Source organism: Aethina tumida, chromosome 1 (assembly GCF_024364675.1).
Source record: "Aethina tumida isolate Nest 87 chromosome 1, icAetTumi1.1, whole genome shotgun sequence".
Taxonomy (NCBI): Eukaryota; Metazoa; Arthropoda; class Insecta; order Coleoptera; family Nitidulidae; genus Aethina; species Aethina tumida.
Window position 1 is genome coordinate 61,664,484 of NC_065435.1, and position 20,643 is coordinate 61,685,126.

Below are 20,643 nucleotides of genomic sequence, written 5' to 3' on the forward strand. Positions count from 1 at the left end.
AATAAAGTTCTTCTTTTTGTTAATTGTTTAAATATGGATGATAAGATTATATTTTTTGATCTATTTTCTACATATTAATTAACCACAATAATTAAATATAGTCTAAATATAGTTTTTACGGAATTAAAGATAATAAAGTTCTTCTTTTTGTTAATTGTTTAAATATGGATGATAAGATTATATTTTTTGATCTATTTTCTACATATTAATTAACACAATAATTAAATATAGTCTAAATATTATACACTCGAACTTCGATAACTGGAACCATGATTTGAGAGAAAAAATCGAGTTATGAAGACTTCGAGTTTTTAAATAAAATGCATACATAAAAAATTAAAAGGCGAAATAAAAGTATTACCATTGTGTCGGTTGTCTTTAAGACATTTAATTGAAAAAACGCTCAGTAAAATGTACTTCCATTTAGACTTTAGCATGGTCTAGTCATATAAACACCATAAAATAAATTGTAGGAGTTTCCAGCATTATTCTAATTAATCGATAATTGATCTTAGAATTGTTGCCCACAGTGAGTGCCGTTCGGGCACAAAAACAGGTATCATCAGAAAGCAAAAACCCCGGGGAGTTTACCTGAGACAGGAAGAATTCGACTTACCGAAGGTTGTGCCCAATATTTAGATCGAGTTATCAAGTAAAAATTATATATAATTCTCACCACGCACCGCCCACACCATTGCCAACCAATTTGCTTCCAGTTATCAAAAATTTAACTTTATTTAAATTTACCCAGTTAAAACTTGCAACTACATTTTTCATAGATCCAAGAGATCAAAGTCTCTAAATTTAGGTTCAAGTAAATTTGACCCTTATATTTACATACCTGCACATTTTTGTATGTGTATGTGTAAAATATTTCTTTGTTGTATTTAAAATCAGTACAAATAAACTATCCAACGCAAACGTGTTTATGGATTTGAAGTCAGTGAAAATAAGTTACCTAATAAAATAAATAAACAACTATTAATTTATGTTTTTGAGCAATTAGCTTTTAATTGACAGTTTATATTTATTCAGGCAGGATAAAATGTCCTACCTACTTTATTATTGCGTGCCTCGTTTTTTAAACAATTTTGTTTTTTTTTTCTAGCCAATGAGAAAATAATTAATTTTGTAATTTTGTAGTTTCTTGTAATGTAAATTACAAAATTTTTCAATTTTTCCATAAAATTAACATGTACCAAATTGTCCAATATTGTCACTATCAACAATTTTTTTAACGGAAACAGTTGTTCTTGTGGTATCAATTGAAAGGTGAGGAAAACCAGCTCGTAAATAATATGAGTATTTACAAAGTTGTGAGCGATTCATCAGATAAACTTCCAAAAAAATCTATTCTTAGTATATATATTTTTTAACTCATAATTAAACAAAATTTGTATTTAAAATCAATATAAACTTCACAATAAATTTGTTTATCGATTTGAAGCTAGTGAAGTATAAAAATAAATTACCTCATAATATTAATAAACAACTGTCAATTTTTCTTTATTATTTAATAAATTATTTGTAACAAATAAACAATTTTGTGTTTTTGATAGAATTAGCTCTTAGTTGACAGTTCCAAATTCTTTTCTTAATCAATATACTTATTTATAGTATACAGTCAGGTTCCACCTACATTATTATAGTCACTTATTTCTGAAACAATTTTATTTTTTTATTTTCTAGTAAACCAGTAGTATTTTAGTATTTTTGTAATTTCATGTTAGTGGTATTTGACTTTTTGAATATTATCAGCTATTTTTAAAAGGGAAATGGTAGTATCATTTGGAGGGTATTTTAGCTATCTGTACCATGATATTTTGCTGGTTATCAGGTGAGTAGTAATAATGTTAAGGCCATTTAATGTGTTAGATGAACTTAAAAAGTATTCTATTATTAGTTCATTATTAAAAAATTCTATATTCTCACAAAAATATATATTTCAGGTCAATATTTACTCAACTGAAGGCAATTTTATTGTCTCATTTACTTGAGAATTGTTGGTTTTGCTTATAACGATTATCAGAGGGGGATTTCTTACGCCCTCGCTGAATGTATTTTTTTCATTTATTGTTGAACAAAACAACTTGCTATTAACAAACTAGAAGGAACCTAGAACTATAATATTCATACGTATTTCCAAAACCTTATTCATAAAAATATAGATATTTAGATTAGATTTATTAAGGACTATTGTCTTACATTAATTTGTAGTTAAACCTACGTATCGGTCAGTCCAGTATTTTCCAAGCATTATGATGAAAAGGTCAGGTAGGCTTATATAGTTACGGTTGTTATGCACTTGTGATTATCATATGCTTAATTGATTTTTAGCTTTTCCATATATCACTTACTATGTTTTCATTTTTTTTGTTTATGTCACTATTCTTCTTTCTCCAATATTTTTACTTCATCCCACAGAATATTGTGATGTTTATATCATACATGTTTTCTGATCACAGGCTTCTCCTTCATCTTGAATCTACCTTGAAGTCCATTGGTCTCTCCTATATACAATGGTACTAAATAATCACAATTTTCTACTCTATTCAGTTTTGTTTTAGTCAGCAACGTGCAGAGTATTTGGATGTAAACACAGTCGTTGTATTGTTTTTACTGATTGGCTCCCTAACATTTTCACTTTGTTCTTTTATGTGTGGGATTTTGGTGACAATCTTAACTTAATTTTCTTCTGTTTTTACCTTTATGAAATTAAAAAGAAATGTACATTTTGAAATGAACAATAAGACAAAAATTTCCAAGAGAGATTATTTTCATCGAATGCAAACGGAAACCTCACAAGTTCACGTGGCGCGTGACGATCATATTTTTAACTCCGAAATTTTCGGTTCCATGACCCGAAATAATTGAGGTGCTCCTAATAAAATAACTGAGGTTACTCATTCGACGGCCATGTCTTGGTTGTAAAGGATGACTGATTCATAGGGGTCGTAAGGTTATACGAATTTTATTGGACGAGTGTCGATGAAAACAGTCATTTTAGATAAACGTTGCTATAAGATGCATTCATAAAATTTGTGTTCGATTAATTATGTGTTTCGTTATCGGTCGGATTACAGGGGGACGTGCTTTAGCCTAGTTTTATTTAAGAATTTCCAATGTTATACAATAACAATGAAATTGATTTATTAATGCCGTATCGTACTAAAGTCATAACACACATCGTAAATGTATGAGGCAATAATTATGTATCAGTGCAGTATTGTGGCGATAATTTGGATTTTAAAATATTTAATTATTTTACAATAATTACCAGTAATCTTGGACAATATAATATTAAGTAATATGTAGTTGTATCAAGGTGAGCAACTAACGATTGATTGAAAAAAGGAACCCTAACTACAATACAGTCAGCAGTTTAATACATTATGATATTGATCCCATCAAACTTATGCCGCATTCATTATTACTAACTTATCCACGTGATTTTTCGTCATTTTCTTAATATAAATACAACACACAACCGTTTGTGGGTGTTTCTCTCCTTTGTCATTGAACAGACTGCATCAAAGTTTGTTGACAAAATTAAAAATAAACCTGACAGACGTGGATGCCAGTGTGTTAATGTAGTTAGCAGAAGACAAATTACTTTATTATCCCTGTGATCTTCAAAGTACAGATTCTCGACATTGAAAAAACTGGTCGTTTACATTTTTTAACTACGACTAAAAACTATCCGGTAAATACATTGTGTACATGTAAAAAAATGTAATGCTCAACAGATGTTAAAACAATGAGGATAAAAGTCGTTTGAAGTAACACTAAGATTTATTCGAAATTTTTTCTTGTGATAAAAAATAAAAAATCTTCCGAATGAGTTGCTATAGAATATTGAGAAAAATTTAAAACAGATGTGTATGATCTCAGTCCAGAAATACTACAGTGAGTGAGATAAAAGAGACATCTCTTTTTTTACTTTTTAACATTTGGTGAAATGCTAAAATAATATTTTAGTAATTTGAATATTTAACCAAATGCCAACAAAAAAGGATGAATTGAAGATTTATATGGAACCTACACTATGATATTTTAAAACCAAATAACAAAAAGAAAGGAAAAATGATATTTCAAAAAGATCATCGTGTAGGTTCCGTGTAAATCCTGTTGCACCAACAATATAATTCGTCATGTCCGCAACGTAACGTCGATAATAAACGATTGTCCACCGTTCAATAGAGCAAACAGCTGTAAGTGCTCGTAATCTCATCCCCGAACATTCCGTACACCTTCTGCACTTCCCATTGTTGGCCGTACTCGGGAAAAGGCGGTACGCCAACCGACAATGAAAACTACGAACGGAATTAAATTTCGGTGTGCCAAATTCAAGTATGCTAGAATTCAGCACGCGTCGAATCGGTCGAGGGTCCGGTGCATATGTAACAGCTGTACTTGGCCGTCCTGTCCCTCCCCGGTTACCGAAACGCGTCCCAGCATCGCACCCACCCTTATTATCGTGTTCACTCGACTGGCATTGGCGGGTGTATCTTTTAATCGAGTTCGTTGTCGCGACTAGTTTTCTGTGCGGTTCAAGAGGCCGTATGTCACTGGGTACCTTATGGTGCATCTGTTTCACTTTTCCAGAGGCCGGTGTGATTTTGAAAATTAAGTTTTTCGTTTAACTTGATTGATCACTTGACTTCGTTAGTTAGTAATTTATTAACGGATTTAAAAAAATTGAATTTGAAAGAACACTAAAGAGGACAAGGAATAGAAAAAAATATAATAAACCTAAAGAACCAGTATTTCTGATACGTAGAAGAGATTTATAATTTTTGTTTTATTTCATTAATCTCTTGATTTGGATAAATTTTGTTCCTTATTTATTTCACTGCAGACGATTTAAAATAGTAAAAACAGCAGAAATAAATATTTAAATATTCATAGTTTTCAAACAAAGATCTAATAAATCAAAATAAACAACACAGGAAAAACAACGGAAGCAAAGTTCCAGATTACATGTGGTACATTGATTTTACAACAACTTAAAGACACGGTTTGTTTTGCACATGTTTTACTTCTGCAAAGTGAGTGATTAATTAACTTAAATCAAAATTATAATTTCTTTCTGAAAAAATAAAGTTTCAGTATCACATAAGCCTATGAAAAAGTGAAACAGATGTGTAAAACAAACCTAGTCTTAACATGGTTGTAAAATGATGTACATAAACGAAACTAGTATTCTGAGTTTCTTAGATTCTTGCCTATAAAATCATTGAAATGTTTTTTTTATTGTACAGTTCATAATTCTCAACGAACACAAATATTTCAAATAGTTTTCAAGAAAAATATGTGATAAACCCAAAGTACCAGTTTACTTCTGGTACATTGATTTTACAACAACTCGAAGGCACAATTTGTTCTGCACGTGTATTACTTTTCCAGATTGAGTAATTAATTAACAGAAAAAATGTTTCAGTTTCAAATAAGTCTCTGAAAAAGTGAAAAAAATATGTAAAACTACTTCTGGTTCATTGATTTTTACACGGTTTGTTCTGCACATGTTTTACTTTTCCACAGTTAATTGAGCTAAACAAAAATTATAATTTCCTACTGAAAAAATGAATTTTTAGTATCATATAAGTATCTGAAACAGATGTAGAAAACAAATCTAAATGGTGGTAAAATGATATACAGAAAAGAAACTGGTACTATCTGGATTGCTTAGATTCTTGACATTTTCATTTAATTTTTTTAAATGTACGAGACGTAATTTTCTTCATAATAATGGAAAAATTATTTAATGGTTTTCAATACGAAAATCTAGTAAACCCAAAATACCTCGTATAAATTTTCGTTAATTCTTTGGTAATTTTAATAAGAAATCTGAGAATACTCTTCGCACTACGATACACATTAGATGAATGCACGATTTTTTAAATTGGTTTATAAGACAAAAATCCAACTTATCTAAAAATGGAATGTATAATTAGCACATAATTATTTCAATAGTCAAGATTTCAAAATAAACTCTGAACAATTCCACACCGTGATCACATTTTAATAAGGTGTTGAGTTCCTGACTTCTAACCGTTTTTATTTTGAATGATCGCCTCCTACGGTATTCGTCGTCGAAACCCATTAGAATGTATCGGGTGTATTCAAATGATGCATAGTTTAAAATTGAATAATAACATGTGTCCACTCCCAAATTTGAGCTGCGGTTACATTGACACGTTCTAGACGTGAATTGGAATATACAATCAGGAAAAATGCACAGGAAATGTGTGTTGTACACAAGTTTATGCTTTAATCTCGTTTCACGTTGAGATCAAAACAAATCTAGAAGAAATTGGAAGTAAAATTGTAGGTGAATCATGTGTCTATTGTGGTAATTTAATTTTATGTGAACTATCGATCACCTGGACACGACAGACAGCTGGAGTGCCCTAAATTTTATATGTATACACAAAAGACCGTATCTAAAACTGACCCGATGCATGCAGGATACGCATTAATTATGCATTCAATTCAGTGCATAATTCCGCACGTGGTACGATTTTACGTTAGGACTTCCATGAGGAATATTTTTAACATGAAAAATTATGCTAAAATCGAGATTCAAATTTTCAACTTTATAGTTGTGTAATGAGTGGTTTGGGAATAACGAATTCAACGAAAAACCAATTTGAAATGTAATTTATGTGGTTAGTAACTAAGTCTTTAAATTCTCTAAAGATTCAATGAAGTTATAAAACTATTGAATAGTTTTGTTGTGTGTTGTTTCAATGTAATATTTAAGACGTTAAAATAAAAAATGCACTTATATTAAAATTATATTAAAAACTAGATTCAAATTTTCAAATTAAATTTATTTCTTTCAATATAAACTTAATATATGAATTAAATTTCGAATAAATTTATTCATGTATTTTTACTCATTACTATTTTTGTCGCCATAACTTTAATTGTCTGATATCATGATTAATTCATTACGACATTCATATCGTTAAAATGAAAAGTTCCAAACCTATATTTATGCTAAAAACTAGATTAAAAAGTTTTAGTTTTTTTCTGTAATGAATGGTAATGAAATATAGTATAGTTAAATTTAAACTCGATAAAAATATTTAAATTTATAGAAATTACCAGATGGATTTATTCAACTAGTAAATACGTTTATTGTAAATGTTTTATTCATTTTAATTTTTGTTCCAATTAGTAATATAGTCCGTATGTTTTTGTAGCAGTCATGTTTATTTAGTTCATTGTGATTTGTGTAGTAAAAATAAAATAAATAAAGTTTTTATTTATGTTAAAAATTATATTAAAAATTTATAATTTTTATTTCATTTTTATTAATAATAGAAACAATTACTAAATGAATGTACCCAACTGTCGAATGTTTATCATTTTATTTAGTTTTTATTCAAATCAACCATATCTCTTCGCCACGCTTTAAATTTTTACAAATTATATTTTTCTGTTCCAGATTGTTCATGTGCTTCTCCGAGGAGAACAACCAATTTATGCACTAAATTATAGGTAAGTTTACAAAAATTCCTGTTTGCTGCCCCTAAAAGCTCTCAATGTAAATAAACTTCGGCGAACTCGGCGTTTGTAATTTGCACCCCTTCAATGCTGTCTTCCATCCCCTGTTTACTTGTGCCCGGTCCCATAAATATTGACAGTGTATAACCTGTAAAACAGGAGCAAAGTACATTAAACCGATATGTTTGGGATGCCTCCAATCTAAATATTTGCCTCTGGGCCTTCTGCACTTACACACTATTAGGGATATATTTAGGTATCAGTGTCTGACACGACACGTTTTAACTTTTACAACGGCCAGTTCTTTCATCCGAATGCCGAAAAGCAATCTAATTATAATTATTCATATCACTATTTAGAATCTCTCACAAAACCTTAAAAGCGAACATTTGTTCGTAATTTATAACAGACAGTGATAAACAGTTGGTGCCACTAGTCATTGACGATGTTATAAAAGGGGAAATCACCCCCTCGCGTATATTCGGCGCAGATTTCGTGGATTTAAGGCCCGGGAATTTATCTATAAAAGCCTGTATGGGGGTGGTTTTAATCTGGGTGATGCTGCAGGGACGACCGACTGGAGTAGCTCTCTAAAAGGTGTGCCGCTATCAATTAGGCTTTCAAATTGTTACGAGCGGGAATGCGAGTGTTTTATTCAGGAATGCTTTCATCTGAGGGTCTTAATTTATTATTGGTCGCTTTGATATACTAGACAGGGTTAGCAAATTTGAAACAAAATATTTAAAACGTTAGGGATTGGTTATACCATTTTGGTTTGGGCTGTCTGTTTTTACGTTTCAGAAAAACAAATAAATTGAAAATTTGTTATTACAAAACTGAAAGGTTAAATGACTCATTTATGCAATAAATATGAAATAAATATTTAACATTTATAATCGACATTTGTCATGAATATGTGGTTTTTTTTCTTAATAATATTAAAATAATTCAAACATAAATTTTTATACTGCTTTTTATTTATTTGAAGCAATTTACATTCTTTTTAAATATTAGAAAAATAAACAAGCTGATTTATTCGATCAGTAATAAATATTTTTTTATTATAAAACAGGTAATAATAAAAATATATGTGTATATTTATATACCAATATAATATACTTATTTATAAACATATTATATATATTGTTATTTATAAAAATATCTTCAAAATTAAATTTATTCAACAATATTTAGTAACAAAAACGAACTCCCATTAAACCTCTACATTTTTAGAACTCTGTTCCTTTTTATAACCATTGAAAATTATATAATATCACTTCATTTTCTTAAATTTTTGTTTATTTTTTACTGATAAAAATAATAGCCTAAAATATATAAAAATTGAGAGTTGTTAACAATCCAATACGTTTTGTACGAATGGTTTTATTCATTAACATTTTTATACATACATATGTTATTAAAATAGTCGTGTTTAATTCAGTGGGATATTTATATTGGCGAAATAAATATGTAGATTATATAATATAATATATATTTTATTTTAAGAACTAGATTCAAAATTTTTAACTTCACTTCAGCAACGTTTTCAGCACAATCAAGTCACAACAAAAATCAAGTTGAAATATAGTTTGTTTTAATTTAAACTTGACATAACCCTTCAAATTTTATTATCTATCGAATTATCTAAAGGTGTTAACTATTGAATAGTTAAACACACCCAACTTTTGAATAAGTTTATTCGAATAGTTTTATTCATTACAGTTTTCGTTCCTATAATGTTTAATGTCTGCGCTGAATGATTAATTCATTATAACATGGTTAAAATAGAATGTTCAAATCTATAACGATGCTAAAAACTAGATTAAAAATTTTCAGCTTTTTATTTCTGAATTGAGTGGTTTTGTATAAAGTAGTTTATGACAAGATTATGTTAAGATTATGTATAGTTTGTTTCAATTTAAACTAAGCCTCCAAATTCCCAGTTGTTTTTATTAGTGCTGGGACTACTGAATAAGTTCATTCCAGAGTTTTATTCATGACTGTTTTCCTCTCTATAACTTTTAATGTTTGCGTTGAATAATAAATTTGTTTTAAAATTTATACAGTTAAAATAGAAAGTTCAAAGAGTATAATTATACTGAAAACTAGATTAAAAATTTTCAGCTTTTTATTTCTGTGGTTCGAATATTTAGGAGCCTTTAAATTCTCAGTTATTTTTATTTGTGATGGAACCTGTCGAAAACTGATAACTATTGAATAATTACTAAGTGAACACACCCAACTGTTGAATGAATTTATTCCAGTAGTTTTATTTCTGACTGTTTTTGTCTCCATAACTTTTAATATCTGCGTTCAATCATCAGTTCATTTTAAAATGAATATAGTTGAAATAGAAAGTTCAAAGGATATAATTATGCTGAAAACTAGATTAAACATTGTCAGTTTTTTATTTCTGTATTGGGTGGTTTTGGATAAAGCAATTTACGAAAAGATAGTTTTTAACATAAATTAAAATATAGTTTGTTTCTGTTTAAAATTGATTTGAGCTTTCAAATTCTTAGTTGTTTTTTTAAGTGATGGAAATTATCCAAAGCTGCTACTATTGAATAATTACTAAATGAACACACCCAACTATTGAATAAGTTTATTCCAATAGTTTTTTTATTAATTCATTTTAAAATTTATATATATTGTTAAAATAGAAAGTTCGAAGGTTATAATTATGCTAAAAATTATATTAAAATAGTTTGTTTCAATATAAATTCTCAGTTGCTTCTATTAGTGATGGGAACTGTCGAAAGATGTCAACTATGGAATAGTTACTAAATGAACACACCCAAGAATTGAATGAGTTTATTCGAATAATTTTATTTTTCACAGTTTTCGTCCTCATAATTTTAATGTCTACGTTGAATGATTAATTCATTATGACATTAAAATAGAATGTTCAAGGGACATAATTATACTGAAAACTAAATTAAAAAAATTTCAGTTTTTTATTTCTATATGGAGTAGTTTCGTATAAAGTTAAAATATAGTTTGTTTGATTTTTGTCTTTAAATTCTAACTTATTATGATGAATTTATGGTATTTAAGTACACAATAATTTTTATAGTTCATAAATAAACGTATAATAATGTTAAAAATAATAACTTTTTATTTATTTATGTATTTTAGAATTATTTACATTATTTTTTATATTAAATTTCCTTTAACTATAAAAATCCCCTTAAAATAATCAAAGTAGATTTAAATATATAAAAAATTGTACATATCAGATTATGTGCACCTTCATTTTAACATTAGCTTATATTTTTAATTGTATGGTAATTTATAAATATTTCTATGTTTATGTTATTATTTGAAATGAGAAAATGATCAAAATATTTTAAAATTTAGACGACATATAACTCAAAACATCAAATCTTAATGCAGAAGCTTTTAGTAATATATAAGATCATTATTAAGTAATAAATTTGTCATCAAGTAATGCGGCGGATATTGGAACGGTGCCAGAAGGGCGAGGCACACCATTTTGCATGGGACGAAGGGACGAAAGAAAACTTTCATTGCACACTTAAGTCTAATCCACCAAATTCAATTAAGCGGGAGCACTCGCAGATGCTTTAATTAGCGCCGATTAAGCTGATGACATGACGAACAGTTGAAACAATTCGAGATCGCTTGCTTGTGTCACGAAATGCGGCTGCGATAAAAGGGCTGTTTGTTCGAAACGCGAAAGGTTTGAACTTTTGCGTTCCATACAATTACAATTGAATGAAAGCCCGAGGTCCGATCATTAGCTATGGGTGTATCTATTTAAAAGAGTTTTAATTCTAATTAGAGTGGTGAGTTTCCGACAAGTGATACGCCGCGGCCCCATCAACTAATCGGCCCGCTGACAGCACCGTTTCAATCAAATGGCGCATCGATGGCTTCTTTATTTTTGTAACCAGATGGAATCCAATTAAATGGTTTCGACGATACCTCAAGTGTCGGGAGCATGTCAAAACAATTTGCTGCTTCCTTGGTCCTGATGATAAATTACAGGGTTTAAGGGGAGTCGATCCCGCTACAAATAGACAAATGTCAGCAGGAAACGAAGTTACGGAAAGCTTCGTCGCCGACAAAAAGGGAGAGGGTGCGGGACGCACACCTCGGAAAATATTCGGAGGGGGTTTAAATCTCATAAAAAAAACTTAATCTTGTATTGGATTAGGTTGCAAATGCAGCCCGGGGAATTCCAGCAAGGAATGCTGACGATTATTTGATATTGTGTTGATTTGAAGGGGGGGCGTTTTAAAATAAAATTTTTCCTTACTTGTGAACGAAGAAAGCAGATTTTCAGCAAATGGATTTTAAATTACCAATATACAGGGTGTCACATAACTATTGGATCAAAATTAAATGCTGAATTTATGACACATACAGTATAGGTATATTTATTAAAATATGTATATTCAAAACAATAAACATACTGGCATTCAATTCTATTATATAGTTCATTGCAATAGAATTGGATGCCAATACCTATAATATATTTTTTATATTGTTGTGTCTACTATGCAACTGGTCAAAATCTAATATTGCGTACTTTTTTATTTTTCAATGGACAAAATTATATCAGTTTTTTACTTTGTGTTCTTTCATTGCTCTCTGTAAATTTAAATCTATTATTTACTAGCGGTCTTTCGCTTATTATGGTTATTTAATGATTGACCGAAGTGGAACTGTTAGAGAAACTATAATTCAGCGTTACCAAGACCGAGAGAAACAAGAAGAGATGAAATCAGTTTGTCAGTAGTTTCTCGTGTAATTAAAAAATTTAGAGAAACTGGTCAGATAGTAGTTACAAAAAAATTAGTCGGTGTTCGAAAAACTTGAAATTAAATGTATAACTGGATAATTCGAATGACGATGATGATTCGAATAATTTTAACGACGGGTCAATCAATGCTATGAAGATGCTTCAGTTCTTTTGGCATAGGCCTCCTTAGACTGATTTATGTACAGGGATATATGAAACAACAAGTTGCTTCCATATATTGAAGAAATGATGCTCTGAAATAAGACAGTTTGTGTTTTTTTGACATTTTATTCTATAAACTACTTCATTAAAAAAATAAATTCATAAAATGCATATTTTTTGTAAAATTTAGTATATACCAATTACAGGGGGTGCTTAATCCAGTGGTATAGTTAGATTTTCAATTTCTTCAATTTTATACCAAAAAAATTACCCTTGTAGTCTTTGGTTTTGGGCCAAAAAACGTGAAATTGTTTATAAGTATTCATGTTCAAACTTTACAAAAAAAAGTCAAAATAGGACAAAAAATAAAAACTGTATGTAGTTGTCCCGCTTTCAAATGGGCCACACTGAACATGTGTACATATTCAAAAGTATCTAATAATAAAAATACGTGTTTTATGATTTTATATATTTAAACTATTTTTTTTTTTTTTTTCAAGAATGGTGAACTTAATTTTTTAACTTTAGAAATTTGAAAGATTTTGATCATTATTTTGATGTATGCACCTCGTACGACATCTCACATACTTCTAAAACCATTATATCTTTTTTATTCCTTAGTATATAGTGAAATCATAATAAATTCTCTCACCCACTCTTATAACTTTTAAATAGAACAAGAAATTGAGCTCAAATAAAACCCATGATTTATTAACTTATGAGTAACTTTGGTTAAATTGTAATAAGTCATTGAATTAGTCTTCTTGATCCTTCAAGAATTCTAAAGTTCAGTCGGATTGATTTTCTATCAACCACTTGCACTGTTTTCATTTATTTTAACTCACCTTAAATTGCATTCAATTATTCAAGCAATGAGTCATCAAATGTGACTAATATACCTATTGTCCAATATCTTGGGAATTTGATCAAAACTTGTGAAGGTCACATCAACGGTAAGAGACAAACTTGTGGAACGTTTAATATTAAATTTAAAAAAAGTTATTAAAAATACATATAATAATCGAAACACTAAAGAACATTTGCATAATTCAAACACACCTGTTGTCGCCAATAATTATTTAATATTCAAGACTACCAATAAACCAACAATTTTATTATAAACGTTTTCAGGACAATCGAGAATCTATTTTTGTGTACGTGCACAGACCGATGTCGTTAACATTAAGTTAGTTTTTGGCGATTCATTTTAAATGAGGTGTTCCAAAATTAGGTTCGACTTCCGTCGTGTCGGCATGAGAGTAGAGTTTGGTTTTGTTTTGGCAATTCTATCTGAATTGGGATAAAATTGGTCTTAAGTGCGCTGTAAATTTTAATTGCTTTAGCCATTAATCACTCGGTTAAAACTGGTCGAGCTTTAAACTTGATTAGATATTTTTGAAGTGCAAGTGCTCTCTATAAATACGTGAATGGACGTGAACATCAAGGTGGAAAAATATGAATGAAATGAAGCTCGACTGATAATTATGTAGGTTTTGGCAACGGAAACATCAACTTCCTAGGAAGCATTACAAAATTATCTTGGAGACAATAACCCAACCACAATGTGCGGTATTATATTATCTTGCATATATTATTAGAAGGGGACGGACGCCAGATCCACATCAAGGTGAAGCCAGACAAATTTAAAAAACCAGACATTTTTTTAATGTAATTAATTAATCTGTCTTTTGATTTATTCATCAAAGTAACGACGGAGAACTCGTTACACGTTCGATTATGTTTCATAAAATTGATGGCGTCCGTAGAACAATTCGCAGTTAGGGTTAGGGCCACAAATTGTGTAACGGGTCAGGGATTTATCGCCCCTTGGGGAGTCGTTTCGAGATTAAATCAATAACGCACGAATCCGGCTACTAATTTTGAGTCTTTTTCAAGTGTTGTATTACAAACCCGCACAAGTGGTCAACACGCACAAGTTTTGTTTTGACCAAGACCAAATCCTTCCCCACAACTGCAATAATAACGTCGTATGGCAAATGGGGGAGACGTTCAACCAGTCTAATCGGTTAAATGTGTTTGTTTTATTATTAAAAAAAAACCTCTGACACAGTTCGAGCTATTTATACGTAGAAACTGGAAGCGGGACATTAAACGTGTTGGCATCGAAGTTTGAGTTTATTTATTGTGTCTCATGTGGACTGTAATCGCTCACTGACAGCACTGGATCGCGTTTCGTACGCCTTCAACGAACAGATATTAGTTCTTCATACTCTTCGTTTTAATTCTCGTACGAGGCAAAAACGTAGTGTCGCGTTTCCGTCAGGCACATGCAATCCAGATTTTTCTTGGGAAACGTCCAGGAACTTGTAGCCGGAACAGTAACCACATTTGAATGAACGAACGTGGAGCATGGATGTGTATTATGGATTCACTGATGAGTGCCGGTGAAATTTTAAAGCAGTTAGGTCCGTTTAAAATTCACAAATTAATTATATATGACTTTAGGCTTGTACATACAAAAGAGAGATTAACGAGGGGATGTTCCTGCATGGCTAATTGTGAAATGCAAATGCGGCTTCAAAGATTAAAGGGGTTGGCAGGGGATGTTGAAATTTGTTCCTGCACGACTCCAGATAATTGTTTTTCTTTATACATATTTGATGCATTCCTTAATTTTACATATATACAATTTGACCTATTTAAGATGAAAATGCCCCTTAATTTTTTTTTTCTATTTTTAAGTTAATTTTAATCGAGGATAGTTTAAATATGGACACTAAAGAATTAATGAATGCCAAGCAATTTTTTAAAATATTAAACATTTTAGCCATAGCTCTTTTACTTAATGTGAACTGTTAAAATAATATAAATTTATTATTGTTAAAACTAATATATTCTTTTTCTACAATATAAAATGCTACATATTTTTCTTAATTAAGCTGGACATAATTATAGCAACTTTTAAAAAGCTTTTTTAATGTTTAAATCTTTAATATCTTTTTCATCTTATAATTTTGGCCCATCTTTGTGATATAGACTCACTATTTTCGAAATATATGACAAATCCACATTCCTTCCTCCTTCATTTAAATTTTTATATCACATTTGATTATAAACGTGATCTCCCATGTTTTCAGTAGGGTTAATGTTTGGGGTCGTTTTCATATTGAAACACATTTATTTAAGAGCATCACTTCTTTAATATATGGAAGTAAATTGTTGTTTAATATACACACGTACATAAATAGTAATATGGGAGTCTATACTAGAAGAATTGAAACATCCCTAATGCATCGATAACTTTGTATAACAAACTTTTTGTGTAGGTTTTTTTCTCTGTAGGATGTTTAACATGAACTACCATTTTTTATAAATTAAATTTAGATTCGTCACTAAAAATAACTCGTTCCCATTGTGGTCCTGTAAATGTGATCCTAAGGAAATCAGTTTTGGACTTTCACATTTCTAGGAGAATCCAGGGTTTTTTTTGTAGGTCTGGAGTCAAACGAACGCCCACCCACCCACAATCATCTTCTCATAGTACTTGACCTAATTTCAGTCCCGGTTTCTCAAAGTTGGCATTAATTTCAGTTGAGGATAAGTTTGGATTGTTTTTTGACATTCGAATTATTCATTTTCTCTATTTTTTTTTTTAATAATATAGGAAACGATCTTTTCTTATTTCTTTCGGTCTTGAGAACGCTGAACTATATTTTTTCTTACACTTCGATTAATGATTAAATAATTATAATAAGCAAAAGACCGCAAGTAAATATTCAATTTCACAGAGAGCAAAGAAAGAGTAAAAAGTTAGACTAATTATTTCCATTGAAAAATAAAAAGTATTCATATTTTTTAAAGAATAACATTAGATTAACCAGTTGTATAGTAGAAAAAGCAATAAATATCTAAGTAGTACAGTTAATATTTTTAATATATTTCAAAAAGTTGCTATTATTATGGTGTCAACTGTATATAAAAAAGTTATGGTGGTGTTTCCATCTTAAAAGGACCAAAACTAAAACTAAATTCTAGGATGCTAAGCCTGTAGTAAAGGGTCATTTTTTATAACTATATAATTATAAAGTTAAAAATATATTGTCATTTATCAAAAAAGAAGGGCGTAACTAAACATAAGTAAAATAAATTATCAGTTACGCCCTCTTTATTTTATAGACAACAGTAACTAAACTAAATGTATGACAAGTATTGGAATATCTTTATTATATTATTTATTATGCCATATATTTTTCATTTTAAACAAAAATTTGCACATAACATATTACCTCCGAATTTTAAAGAGATATATAAAAAAGTTATTAGACTTCAAATATCTAAATCTAAAACTATTCGAACACAGACTTAACACATCTGAATAAGCAACAACACTGCAGAAATTGTTTTGTTAGTTCTTGTTTTTTCTTACCAGACACTTAACTCAGACCATGCTCAACTTTATAATTTATGGACGCACTGTATGTTTACTCTTGTGTATTAATAGCTTTCTATTTTTTGTGTTGAGATTTATGTTCTTTCTATTGTATATTTGTATACAAGTTAAACTGACAACTGCAGATACTTACCAGTTGTTTAATAAAATGTATGTTATTTTATTTATGGACAACTTAATGAAATAATTGAAATATCTCAATGGCTACGCTCACACATGTGATAATGTATAAAGCCGGAATGATTTTCACAATCGTAGACCTTCATTACTAGGCAAGGGTTTGTTCCCTTCCCAGATTTCAATGCCTCATCGCATTAGGGGCGCACACCCTCGCTTAGTTCTGCTCTGGACGTGATGGCTGGTCGGCACGTGTCCCGGATAAATCCGTGATCTGTAAACCGGATACGGGATGTTGTTTCCCTAAAATTTACTTATCTTTTTTGTCCTGTGCCGATTCCGCCTTTTTTCCGCGCTTTGTTTAGACGGTTGCAGGGGTCGGGTATAAATAAATGTGGGGTTTGTTGATTTTTGTGTTTTAACCCATGACGCCACCCAAAACGTTCCGACTTGTTTGTGTTATTGGGTGTTTGCTTCGTTACATTCTCTAACATGTGTATAAAATGGTTGTGCTTTACCAATTAGTACAATATATAATCACTTTTTTAACAGTCAATATTAATTATTTAATGTTGGTGGCGTATCCAATTTGTCATTGAATTAGTAGGTCTAATTATGCACTTACTAAAATAATGTGGTACCCTGTTGCCTCAGGGTATAGTCCGATGGAACTACGTAAAAAACATTAAATATTATTTATAGTTTTACGTATTTGATTTGTTGTGGGTTAATGACAGGAGGTGAGTGCACGAGCTTTTGTCCTCAAGCGATTTTTTTCCTGCATTCAGTTTAATTTGTTGGTTCCGGTGCGAATTATCATATCAAAACGGGTAGAAATGCTGCACACCGGACAGTTTTCTTTACAATTGTACAACACCTGAACGATCCTAACGTAAATAATTATTAGGGTTTGGCCAACTATTCAGTCAGATTTGAACGGTGAAAACGGCATTGTATTATTGCTGCCTATTCTAATTCTGCAAAACAGCTACGAATTTTTGTAGGAAATATACAGGGGATTGTGAATTTTGATTGATCTCTGTAATTCTGTACAGGGTATCCTGTAACTAATGGTCATATTTATGAATTTATTAAATAACTTCTGTTTATGTCAATATTTTTAAGCAACGTTTTTTAACTTTAAAACTGTCGTATATTTTTTATTTTTTCTCACATCTCATTTTTATTGAAATATTGTTTATTTAACGTTTTTTCTACCTAATAATACCGAGTGATCTCTAAATGTTGTGTTTGTTTTCTATTTATTATTTTAAAATGGTACATTGTCGAAACATTTTCATTAATTCTGAATTCTAACAACCAATTTAATAGACAACTATTAATTTTCAGACAAATAGTGTTGTTGTCGTTAAAATTTCACAAAAAAATAATAATACAGCAATTTTTTTACTACAAACGAATAAAAACATATCTTTTAAAATGAATATTTTAAACGCAAATATATCTTAAACGGCCATTCGGAACAATATAATTTTAACAAGTTAGAATGTATCAAGAAATTAATAAATTAAGAAAGGCCTCATGCAAGGTGATTCCTTCTTTCAAAAAAAAAAGATAAAATTTTGATAAAAAATCTCCCTTTTAACCAATTAATGCAATCAAAATTATTTAAAATAATTATACCATATTCTTTCTACAATTAATCATTTTGTGTCTAACTCAATAAATTTTCTACTTATATCAAATTTTAAACAAAATAAATGCGAAATGTGTCTAGTCGCAGGAATAGCATACTTTTGACAAATGAAATATCGGCAATGGTTGTTTGAAATTTCACTTTTCTTCAATTAATAAGCTCAATTCATCTAAATTTGATGCTTATTGGTATTTAATCAAGGTTACATGTGGTTCCACAAGTTTTCAATTGTATTTAGATCCGGACTTTCTGCTGGCCAATCGAAAATCTATCTAATCTATTATCCAACTTTGAACAACATTGAATGCATGCTTCGTATCATTATCATGCATAAAAATCCATGTAATTGGTAAATTATCGTTGGCAAATGGTTCCATTGCTTCTCTCAGTGTCTATATATACGAAACGGTCCACTTTACTAATATTTTTTGTAATAGTCCTAAACCCTGCCAAGAAAAGGAACTTCAAACCAGAATTTAATGTTTTAATGCCCATTTAAAGTAACATGTCTGATGTTGAAGTCGTATAACAAAAAAGCAAAATAACATATAGAATTTTGAAATATGTTTTATATACTTACTGGATAAATTTCAATCCTTTTATGAAATATCTTACAAAATGTTTAATTTTAAATTTTGTGCTTTTCTCTAGCTACCACAGTATACAATCTTTTATGCACAAAATCTCATCATTCATTGTTAATTAAAACTGGGCTAACAGTATTCTATTTATAAATCATTTAGTTCAATTGCAATATATTCTTTGTTTGTTGTTTGGTGCTCAGATATCAGTTTAATTTATTACCAGAAGCAATTATTTTATATTTGGTCGGTTTTCGTGAATAAATCTAGCGGTTTCACGCGATGGAAATCGTGCGGTATAATTTATTTATTTTTTCTCCCGTAATTGTCCACATTATGGTAGAAGTAGCCGTACAAAAAAATTACTTCGCTACGAGTTTCGTTTGAAAATTTCCTCAATACAAATTACACATTTACAATCTCTCTTTTGTCATGCGACGTCAAGAACAATGCACAACAATTATTCCAATAGAGAACTTGTTTCTAGAGAAGCAGCAGACACCGGGTCTCGCCCCTATTTTACAAATATGGGAACCGGAAGTTTTTATTTAGGCCCGCCGGTCGAAAAATAATTGAATTGATTTGATTTTTATTGAAATTCGTGCACATGATCGGACCATAATCGGTGCTAGGACACCTGGCCGTTACGAAAAACCGCAGGGCGTACGCCGGTACTAGAGGGGTGTTGCTGCCCGCAATTTTTCAATAAAATTTCACGTCCCCGACCCGAGGTGCTCGAACGTTCCGTTAATTAATTGATCGGGTGGCCTCATGAATTTATAAACCCATAAATTTTATCTAAATAGATCTGGGGGGAAATAAATCGTTTATGCCGATTACGGTTCTCCCATCGTTTCCTTTTTTGTTTTTCGTTCCCGTAAAATATTCAAGTTTACGTCGGTCTATTAATAGCTATTTTATTAAATAATGCACCGAGCAGGGGGTTAGGGAATTGAGCCTGTCGTTGACCTGTAACTCAATAAACCGTTTAAATATTATGTCAATTGGATAATTGTTTGTTGTCATAACACCGAGCGGGTTTTCGGATCTTTCCCGTCCGTTCGCTGCAACCGGGGATCGGCTCGTACGGTCATTTCGAATCGAAAGCAGGATGTTAAAACGTCGATTACATTGTGTTTAATTGATGCCGTGTAGATTAAGTTTCGAGAACCGTTCTCAAAACACTAACTTCGTGGAACGTTGCTGATGTTTCTGTAAATCAATCGTTAAAAACGTACGGAAGTGTTTTACTAATCGGCGTTTCGATTTTATTACGAATACGAGAAACTGATATTCGCAAGTGTTTGTAGCTTCGTTGCTAAGAAATTGCCGGCCACCCGTTCCGTAAAACCGTGCATGCGAGCTAGACAATAAAAACTGCCTTCGTTACTTGCCCGCAATTCAACCCGAACCAATTGGCTTGTGTTATGTTGCA

General features: G+C 30.4%; 1 protein-coding gene across 2 annotated transcripts in view; it reads left to right on the top strand.

Moving 5' to 3' along the window:
• Nucleotides 1-20,643, top strand: part of LOC109598002 (CD109 antigen) — a 36,527-nt gene that overhangs the window by 3,612 nt on the left and 12,272 nt on the right. For both annotated transcript variants that reach the window (XM_049966185.1, XM_049966190.1), the window contains exon 2: nucleotides 7,454-7,506. The gene's annotated coding sequence lies outside the window, so the exon portion shown is untranslated. The remainder of the gene's footprint in view (nucleotides 1-7,453; nucleotides 7,507-20,643) is intronic.